Raw genomic sequence first — 10330 nt, forward strand, 5'->3', positions numbered from 1 at the left:
GCTGTATGGTGTGGACTGTTAAATTGTTGTGGGTTGATGAATAAAAAGGGTTGGAACAAATTAAATTGTGATCGGTTCATGTACATGCACTGCTGCGGAAATTACAGATTTGATCGCCGCAAACCACTCCGAACCATGAGTCTGCGATTACTGATTAGCATATTGGATTCTCTAACTCTCATCTAAGTAAGAATTATATAACTCTCATCAAACATCTTCAGCATCCGATATGAAGCATCCTTTGTTTTTACCGCATGCTAGTGCGTCGTAGTCATTTTTCGCATTGGCCCCTTTATGTTTCTTTGTTGGGTCGTTTGGGCTTTCTCTGTTTTCATGTCTAAGGTGTTTTTTTCTTTTTTGTTACGGAGGTAGTAGCTGGTAACATATTCCGCTAACGCTCGAACGTTCGGGATTTGATCATGGCAAATCGAATGTTTTCAATGGCAATTTTCGTGACGCGAGGATGAAAAGTTTAGTTGGCAAGCATGACAAAATCATGTGTAGTGTATTTTTTTGTCTGGGAATTGTCGTGTGTGTCAACTAAACTTGTCAACCTGGTGTCACTAAAATTGCCAAGAAACGGTAATTTTCAGTTATTTGGGCCCGGCCCAATTAGGTGTAAGGAACCCGGTTTTACGAACCTTCTAGACTTTTCCTTTACGGCCCAATTTGGTCTTTTTAGTTTTTTTACCTGTTATATTTACAAGTTCGTAAGGTTTTCTAACTTTTATTTTTTTTTCTTTTTCCTGTATTTTTTCAGTTTACTTTTTTTAAAGATGTTCACAAAAATCAAAATTGTTCACATTTTTATTAAATATCAAAAGTTCCAAAAAATGTTCAGATTTTATAAAAACATCTTCAAAAAGTTAAAAATGATATTGTTTTTGAAAAATGTTCTCATACTTTCAAAAATTATTTTTCAGAAATGTTCTCAAAATTTTAAAAATGTTCCTGATTTGTTTGCACTATTTCAAAAATGTACGCATTTCCAAAATAATGTTCTCAAAATTTTCAAAAATGTTCGCCATTTTCAGAAAAATATGAATTCAAAAATATTCACATTCCTACAAAATGTTCAATAAATTGCATTTATTTTTTCATATATTCCAAAAATGATCTCAAAATTTCAAAAAAAAATCTGCCTTCCAAAAAATGTTCATTTTTTAATAAATGTTTTCCTGTGTTTTTTGAATAAAAAGGATAGAAAAAAGATGGAAAACGTAAAACCCACTAGGAAAATATCACTATGGTGTTGAAGCCGCAACAATACCTAGTCTACCTAATTGCTGTACTCGACCTTCTCGCTGCATCGGGAGCGCTAAATGGGTCGGCCTGCTCGCTCGCTACCATTGTGAAAGGTCGACCATTTGACGCAGTTAGCGTCAAATAGGACCTCTTGAGATGCAATTCCAGCCGATGAAGTTGATGTAATTTTTTAGGGAAAACATACTCCACTTTATTGATTAATAATGAAGCCTATAGGAATAACGAGATAACATGCAAGTTTATAAACCATATATGACCGCCCTTATAAACGAACGAGCAAGATTCAAACTCCTTCGACGTTTCATTTATCTCTTTGACCATTGTACTAATTACTCCTAGAGTACCTTTGTTGTTATTAGGGACTACCATTTTGCAGCCTGATGCAACCTTTAAGCATTGAATGAGTAGATGTTTAGCAAGGAAAAGAGCTTTGCAGCACGCAAGCGCTTCCAGCGTACCAAGTTCTGTCAGATCAAGGAAAACAAGTGCAGGGGAACCAAGAAGTAAACCTGCATCATCATGACAAACCGCACTAACAACACCTCTTTGATCATCGTTACTAATAGATCCATCAACATTCACCTTGATAAATCCTTGAGGAGGAGGAATCCAAGATGCATCCCTGCTTGCGTCTACTGTGTTGTTGGTTGTGACACATCAAGAGCCGACAAAAATATGGATATAAAAATATGAGTGGCCGGAGGAATCTGGTGTTTGTCTTCATGTATCAGTTACGACGTGAAGACCGTATCGCCCAGAGTGCAATGGCTAGCTTGGTAAACTCCACATGTGATGAAGAATCAATCATGGAGAAGATCCAACTTCTCGCATCAGGCTCCATCATTGCAAGAATACGCTCCAGCAATTTCTGACTGGAACACATCAAGCCACATAGAATTAGAAAATGCATCCACGAGTCCTCGGCTCCGCAACTCGCGCGACATGAGAGGATACCATATTTCTGTCATTCAATATATCGGTCATGGGGAACGAGCATTGGGAAAGCCTCCACAGGAAGGCCTTCTGTCGGTGTTAAAACCGGCGGATCTCGGGTAGGAGGTTCCGAACTATGCGTCTAAGGCGAATGGTAACATGAGGCAGAGGATACGATATTTACCCAGATTCGGGTCCTCTCGCTGGAGGTAATACCCTACTTCCTGCTTGATTGATCTTGATAATATGCGTATTACAAGAGTTGATCTACCACAAGATCGTAGAGGCTAAACCCTAGAAACTAGCTTATGGTATGATTGTATATTGTCCTACGGACTAAACCCTCCGATTTATATAGACACCGGAGGAGGCTAGGGTTACACAGAGTCGGTTACAAGGAAGAAGATCTACATATCCGTATTGCCAAGTCTGCCTTCCACGCCAAGGAGAGTCCCATCCGGACACGGGACGAAGTCTTCAATCTTGTATCTTCATAGTCCAACAGTCCGGCCAAAAGATATAGTCCGGCTGTCCGGAGACCCCCTAATTCAGGACTCCCTCAGTAGCCCCTGAACCAGACTTCAATGACGATGAGTCCGGCGCGCGGATTTGTCTTCGGCATTGCAAGGCGGGTTCTTCCTCCGAATACTCCATAGAAGATTTTGAACAAAAGGATAGTGTCCGGCTCTGCAAAACAAGTTCCACATACCACCATAGAGAGAATAATATTTTCACAAATCTAATCTGCTGACACGTTTAGCAACATGACATCATGCCATGGCCCGGTCATTATTCGAATCATTTTTCTCAACCAGCACTGCACATATCGCGAGGCGGTTTTCTTGACACATCTTGTCGAAGCAGAGATCGTGTCCCCCTTATTACGGGATTCTCATCAATACGGACGTGGGTAACCCAATCGTGCTCGTTGGTATGACTCCTTGATTTTAGGTAAGTCCCAAACAGCCACGAGGAGGACGCTTGATATTCACCCTCTTTATAAAGAGGCCAAGGCATGTCCTTTTTTTCCCTCTCGTACTCAATCGAATCCTTCCCCCACCTCGAGTTCCAACACCCAAGGCTCAGGTCAGGCGCTTCGGACCTTCAACCATGTCCGGATCCAACCTTCAAGGTCGGTGGATGCCTTCCTCTGTCACAGAGGAAGACATCAAGAAGCTAAGAGAGGCCAGGTATTTGACCTTCGAAATCTCGCACAGGCTACCTGCTCGAGGGCAGGTCATTCCCACTCTCGAACCCGGCGAGAGCGTTGTACTCATCTCTCACTTCCTTCGAGGGCTAGGCCTCGCTCTGGATCCCTTTGTTAGGGGGCTCATGTTCTATTATGGGCTGGATTTCCATGACCTGGCCCCAGATTCCCTCCTTCACATCTCATCGTTCATCGTCGTGTGTGAGGCCTTCCTCCGCATTATCCCACACTTCGGCCTGTGGCTCAAGACTTTCAATGTGAAGCCGAAGATGATCGAGGGGCGACACGCAGAGTGCGAAGGTGCCGTAATAAGCAAAAGCACTGATGTTCCATGGCCAGAGGGTTCCTTCCCAGAGGTGTCCAGTTTATGGCAACGGGAGTGGTTTTATATCACGGCTCCCCGGGGTACCAAGTGGGTGGCCGCCCCTGCCTTTCGCTCGGGCCCCCCACCACAACTGACGTCATGGATCAACAAAGGGCTGGACTGGGGGCCAGTAAATGATGTGTTGATATTGCAGAGTCGCATCTGAGATCTCCTTGAGAGAGATGTCAGTCTGGTCACGGTAATGCAAGTCATGCTAGTTCATCGAGTCCCGCCTTACAAACATTGACCCCTCCGTATGTGGGAATTCAACCCGGAAGGACCGCGAACTATTCAGCACTTCCTCGGCATGACGCTCGAAGAGATGTACAAATTGTTCTTCGGACCATAAATAAAGTGTCCGTACACCATCGAGGATGCGGGTCTGAGCTGTAATCGCCCAGATACCCAAGTAATCCCGTGGCCGAACACGTTGTCTTTTTATTTATCACAACATCATTCTGAAAAGTCGCTCTTTGACCAGGACTGGGTAACAAAGGCGAAGATGATCAGGTGTTCGGCCCCCCTTCCCGAAGGCTCGGCCGATCCAATACTAGCCAGAATGCTCGAGCTGGCGCCTTATCAGGCGCCCTCAGGGGAAGATAAAGGGGGGAATAAATAGGCTGAAAGCAGGCCTCACTCATTATTCATCCAAACTGGGGGAATTAGCGCCTCCGCGAAGGAGGATAACCAGGGAGAAGAATCTAAAATTCCCACTCCCCAAGGAAGGAAGATGACCACCTCTGAAGACCCGGAAACAAAGGTTTCCAAAGGGGGAAGAAATCTTCGCCAGAGGGTCCTGCCTCGGAGGGTACTCTTGCCGCACAGTGCCTGCAAGGGGATCAGCCCTCTACCGAGCTGTAAGTAAACAAAAAGTACTTAATAGTAAAAATATCCTACATTACTTCTGAAGACAATAACCGAAGCATATATCTTGTAGTTCGGATCGTAGCCCTTCTCAACAGAGTTCGTCTTCGGGGGATCTTCTTCAGGAGATGATGGAGAGCGAAACACCTCCCCATGCCACCCCGCCTCATGAGGCGGGCGACCCTGAAGTGTCGTCACGGAGGGTTTCTCCTGATCTGCCAAGGCCAGAGGGTAATCCTTCGGCCACCCGAAGTCCTCAGTATTCGGCTCCTAAAGAGATCAACAGAAAGAGTCCGGAACCGTCCGGTGTGCGATCGGACGCACTGAAGGATCTTCTGGAGCAAGCGGCCATCTCAGAAGCGCATTGTACACTAATGGGTACGGTGATTGAGAGGATTTCATCCGCCGAAAGCGGGTTGCATGAAGCTTTTATGAGTCTGCTGAAAGGCTTTGAGGTACGTGAAATAGTGTATGTTTTTTACAGTACCGCACACGTTAGGTGTGCCCTATGCAGATAGTAGCCCTTGAGACTCTGGTTGCCGTCGAGAACGGCGGCAAACAGAGGATCATAGTCCCAGGTAATAATCAGGCCGCCTTCATGTGCAGGTGGCTGAAGGTCCGGTGGCTAGCCGGACTGGTGAGTTTTCCGAGCTGAAGCGGCAACTTGATGCGGCAGATGCCGACATCATGCTTGTCAACAAGCGACTTGACGAGGCACAGGGTATGTGATTTCTCCGGTGATCGACACATAGTAAGAGGAGCATGATGCTAGTATCTTTAATATGTTGTGACTGCAGATGGAGCTGCCGCCGTGGAGACCCTTCGGGCGGAAATTGCCCGAGCCAAGGAACAAGCCAGGAATAGTGATGCGGCCGCTCTAAAGGCGGTCAAAGAGCTGAGGGCCGAACAGACTGCGCATTGCCAAAGCAAGGAAAAAATAGCCAAGATGGCCGTTGAGTTGAAAGATGCCGCCGACTGTTACCAGCTTCTTAAAAAAGAAAGCCGAGCGAAGGCAACGGACCTGGAGAGGGCCATGGTAGAAGCCAAGGAAGCCCGCTCTAAAATCAGAGCGGCGAAGGAGGAGGTGCGTCAAGCTGGAGATATCGCGACTGGGAAGCCCTTTTTGTTGCGGACGAAGTTTGGATATCCGAAGTATGCCCCTCTTGATCAACTATGGAGTTCTGCAGATGCATACGTGGATTTGGCAGCCAGTGCTGTTGATGCGACCGAGTACTTCAAGGATCAAAAAGATCGTGAAGTGGAAAGGCTATTTTGGTCACAGTTCCATGTTCCAGTGAGTCCACTGCTGTTGAATGAGCAAATGGCCGAGTGGGCCGAGCTCCATAGGTTGTTCGGGCTTGCCATGAGGTCTGTTGTGGATCATCTGTGGCCGAAAGGGCCAAGGCCGAATAGTTATTTTAGTTTAATGCAACAGTTTCTTGGTGTTGTGCCGCACATCGACGCTATGAAGAGGTCGACGTGCATAGAGGGTGCGCGTATGGCACTTGCCCGTGTCAAGACATACTGGGCAGAGATGGAGGCCACCGCTATTGCAACCCAGAGTTCGGCCGTAGGCTGAGTATCTGCCGAGCACTACTTTGAAGAAGTCTTTGAAGGCGCTCGTTCAATAGAGGCTCAGTGCTCAAAAAATATTATGTTCTAGTGACATGTATTCCCATTGTAAAAACAGTGTTTTATTGAATTATAAAGGCTGTGTTTATACTTTTGCCTGAAAGTATTATGATGCCTCCTGTGCGGCCGTTTATGTATATATGTATATAACCTGAAAGTTTGCACTCGTCGGCTTCAGCCCCCATGCATATAATGCGGGGGTGTTCGCAAAAAAACGCGTATTCACACTTGATCCAACATCTTGGTCCATTAAGGAGGTGGTAGCGCAGCGAACGAGGCAATCGGACTATATTGCTTTAACACTTTCACTTAGCCATAGGAGTTTGATGGTGGGACTACTATATAGCCCCTGGTACCTTCGCGCTCGTCCGAATACGGTGAGCGTACATACATGACCGGGAAACGGCCCTTCGTTAATGCGGAGGAATCCCGAAGATTCCGCTAAGTCATCGAGTGGTTGACCAGTCTCGCGCTTTATCATGACAGTCAGTTTTCGGCTTTCTCTACTGAGGTGCTCATCCGGATGAACCAGGGCACAATCGCAGTAGTTCTCCCGGTGCCGTAGCCGATAGAGTGGAACGTAAGGTAGCAAAACACGGGAGCCGGGCAAACCTGACATTTGACCAAAGACATGATTCGGAGCTGGTGCATATAAGGCCAAACTCGCGACGCCGAACACTCCCTAAGGTATTCGGTCTTTACAACATATACCGGGCTGAACAATGCCCTTAATAATAAACCCCGAGTGTCCAGGTACGTGCAATATTCTGACGTGGCGAAATGCCAATAACGTCAGCATCCTTCTCGGTTGTATTGAGTATCCGGAGGATGTGAACAACAAGAGACAGTAAAAAAGGTTTATGGAGGGTCTTAATCTGAAAAGAAACCTTTAAGCGGGTCCCTGCTGCACGTCTGCGCCTGTGCCTCCGTTGTGCCGTGTCCTGGACGGGTGTAGCACGATTGTCATCTGTAAAAGAGAAGAACTTAGGTGAAAGTTGTCATGCCAAAAAAATTGGTTATTCTCGATAAACCATTAAAATTCAAGATAAGTCAAGTTGACCCGAACTAGCTCTGATTACACGCGGGAAGCCCCTGGTACCGTCTATGAGGTTTTAACCATCAAACCAATCTCAGGTATATGTAGTGATGCGCCGGACTCGTCTAACCGTGTCTGCGGTCTTGACGACCTGTCATTTATTCTGGTTGGTGAGGCCGTCTAGTGCTCGGCTGTTAAAGTCGTCGCACGTTCTTCCGCACGTAGAGAACGCTCAATATTTCCACTAACTGTTATGGTGCCACGTGGACTAGGCATCTTAAGCTTAAGAGAAGCGTAATATGGTACCGCATTAAAACGAGCGAAAGTTGTTCTTCCAAGTAGTGCTTGATAGCCGCTTCGGAATGGAGCAATGTCGAAGTCTAACTTCTCACTTCGGTAGTTGTCGGGTGAACCGAATACAACCTCTAGTATTAGAGAGCCCGTGGAGCGGGCCTCTGGGTCTGGTATTACTCCCTTGAAGGTAGTATTACTGTGGCTGATTTTTGTCTGGTCTATCCCCATTTTGCGAACTATGTCCTGATATATCAGATTTAGGCCACTGCCGCCGTCCATAAGGACTCGTGTGAGATGGTATCCGTTTATTATTGGGTCTGACACCAAGGCAACCAATTCTTCATGCCGGATGCTTGTCGGGTGATCCCTGCGATCAAAAGTGATCGGGCAGGCCAACCAGGGGTTGAACTTAGGGGTGACAGGCTCTACGGCGCGTATGTCTCAGAGTGCATGTTTGCTTCTCCTCTTCGTCACGTGGATCATGTTTACTGTTTTAACCTCTGGTGGGAATTTTTTCTGTCCTCCAGTGCTTTGCTGGCGAGGTTCGTCCTCGTCTTCGCTTGGTGTCTCCCTCCCCTTGTGTTCGGCGTTTAGCTTACTGGTCTGCTTGAAGACCCAGCATTCTCTGTGGGTGTGATTTGCAGGTTTATCGGGGGTGCCATGAATCTGACATAGTTTGTATAGAATCTTGTTTAGGCTGGACGGTCCATCTCTGTTGCCTTTGAAAGGCTTTTTCCGCTAACCTTGTCGACAGCCCCTGAATCCAGCGTTTACCGTCGTATTATCTGGGTTGTCTTCTTTATTTCGACGCTTGCTTTTACTGCGTCGTGGTTTTCCATTGTCATCCCTGACTTCGGATGTGCTTGGGTCGCTGGTGCTACTGCAGGCTAACCAGCTATCTTCGCCCGCGCAAAAGCGGGTCATGAGGCTTGTCAGGGCTGCCATTGTTCTCGGTTTTTCTTGGCCGAGGTGTCTGGCGAGCCATTCGTCTCGGACGCTGTGCTTGAAAGCTGCTAAGGCTTCGGCGTCCGGGCAGTCGACGATTTGGTTCTTCTTAGTGAGAAACCTATTCCAAAGTTTTCGGGCTGACTCTCCGGGCTATTGAATTATATGACTTAAATCGTCTACATCCGGAGGTCGGACATAGGTCCCTTGAAAATTAGCCCGAAAAGTATCCTCGAGCTCCTCCCAACTTCCAATTGAGTTTTTGGGGAGGCTTTTCAGCCAATGCCGAGCTGGTCCTTTAATCTTGAGGGGCAAGTACTTGATGGCATGGAGATCGTCTCCGCGAGCCATATGGATATGGAGGATAAAGTCCTCAATCCAGAACCCAGGGTCTGTGGTCCCGTCGTACGCCTCTATGTTCACTGGTTTGAATCCTTCTGGAAATTCGTGGTCCAGCACCTCATCGGTGAAACATAGGGGCTGTGCGGCACCCCTGTATTTGGATGTATCATGGCGTTCGGACGGTTGTAGTATTCGGTTTTGATTTTGTGCCGGAGCGTGCTTCCTAGATCCATAGATGGATCTGGTCATACTGAATTTTTGGCGCAAGTCCTCACGTAGATCGTGTGTTGACTTATGTGCGGCCTTGTTAGCCGCTCTATCGCGGCCACAAGGTGGTTGATCCGGTCGGTTGGCTGTTTTATTTTTCGGCTGTGTGGGCTCTACGGCCTCATCGTCGAATTCAGGTAATAGCTTGCGCTTTGGATAGCTCTTTGTGTGGTAACTTCCACCATATTTTTCTTCGTTATCGAGCACTCTGTTCCACCTGCTGTTGAGCATATTTTGTGCGGTCTTAAGCCTTTGCTTCTGCTTCTTCAGACTCCTTGCTGTGGCAATAAGCCTTCTGCGGAGTTTCTCTTGTTTCAAGTGCCTTTCCGGGAGGATGTGTGCATCTTCGTCCGGACTGTTTTCCTCCCCAAAGGGGGGTTGATGAGGTTTATCCTTGGCATCGCCGTGTTCGGACATCGGATCCGTACTATGTTCACCGTTTGCAGTTTCATCGTGCTCTGCCGCTGGGTCAATGTGGTCGTCGTTTCCTCTGGAGTCGACTGGAGTGTTATTTTCTCTCGCGCTGTTATCGCTGTTTTTACCGAGGCGGGATTTTGAGTGGCGCCTATGCCGACGCTTTGCTTGCTTCTCAAGGGAGCTATTCTTCGCTGCATCCTGCTGTTCTTCATCATTGTTTTCTTTGGGTGTATCCACCATGTATATGTCATGTGGTGAAGTGGTTGTCCAGCGCCCTGTAGGCACTGGTTCCTGTTCCTCTCCTGCATCGTCGTCCATGTCGTCGATGTCTTCGGAGTCGAAGTCGAGCATGTCGGTTAAAACGTCGACAGAGGCTACTAAGTGGGTGGTGGGTGGGCAGCCAATTTCTCCATCGTCCGCATCCCATTCTAGTCGGACATAGTTCGGCCAAGGATCTCCTGACAAGGAGAGAGACTTTAATGAATTTAGCACGTCGCCAAAAGGTGAGTGCTGAAAGATATCCGCGGAGGTGAACTCCATGATCGGCGCCCATCGGATTCGATAGGCACGGACGCAGGCGGCTCGGAGTCCGTGGCCGGAGACGAATCTTGTGATTCGGCAACACGGCTCTCGTAAGGGGTGAAGTCAGTATCCGGCTCTATCGCCACTGAGAGTGCGGCCTTCATGGCGGGGTCTATCCACCCGTCCTCGGATGGCGCAATTTGCTCCGGATTAAAGGCCGGAGTAGTTGCAGGTGTGATCT

This window comes from Triticum urartu, chromosome 6, assembly GCF_003073215.2.
Source record: "Triticum urartu cultivar G1812 chromosome 6, Tu2.1, whole genome shotgun sequence".
Taxonomy (NCBI): Eukaryota; Viridiplantae; Streptophyta; class Magnoliopsida; order Poales; family Poaceae; genus Triticum; species Triticum urartu.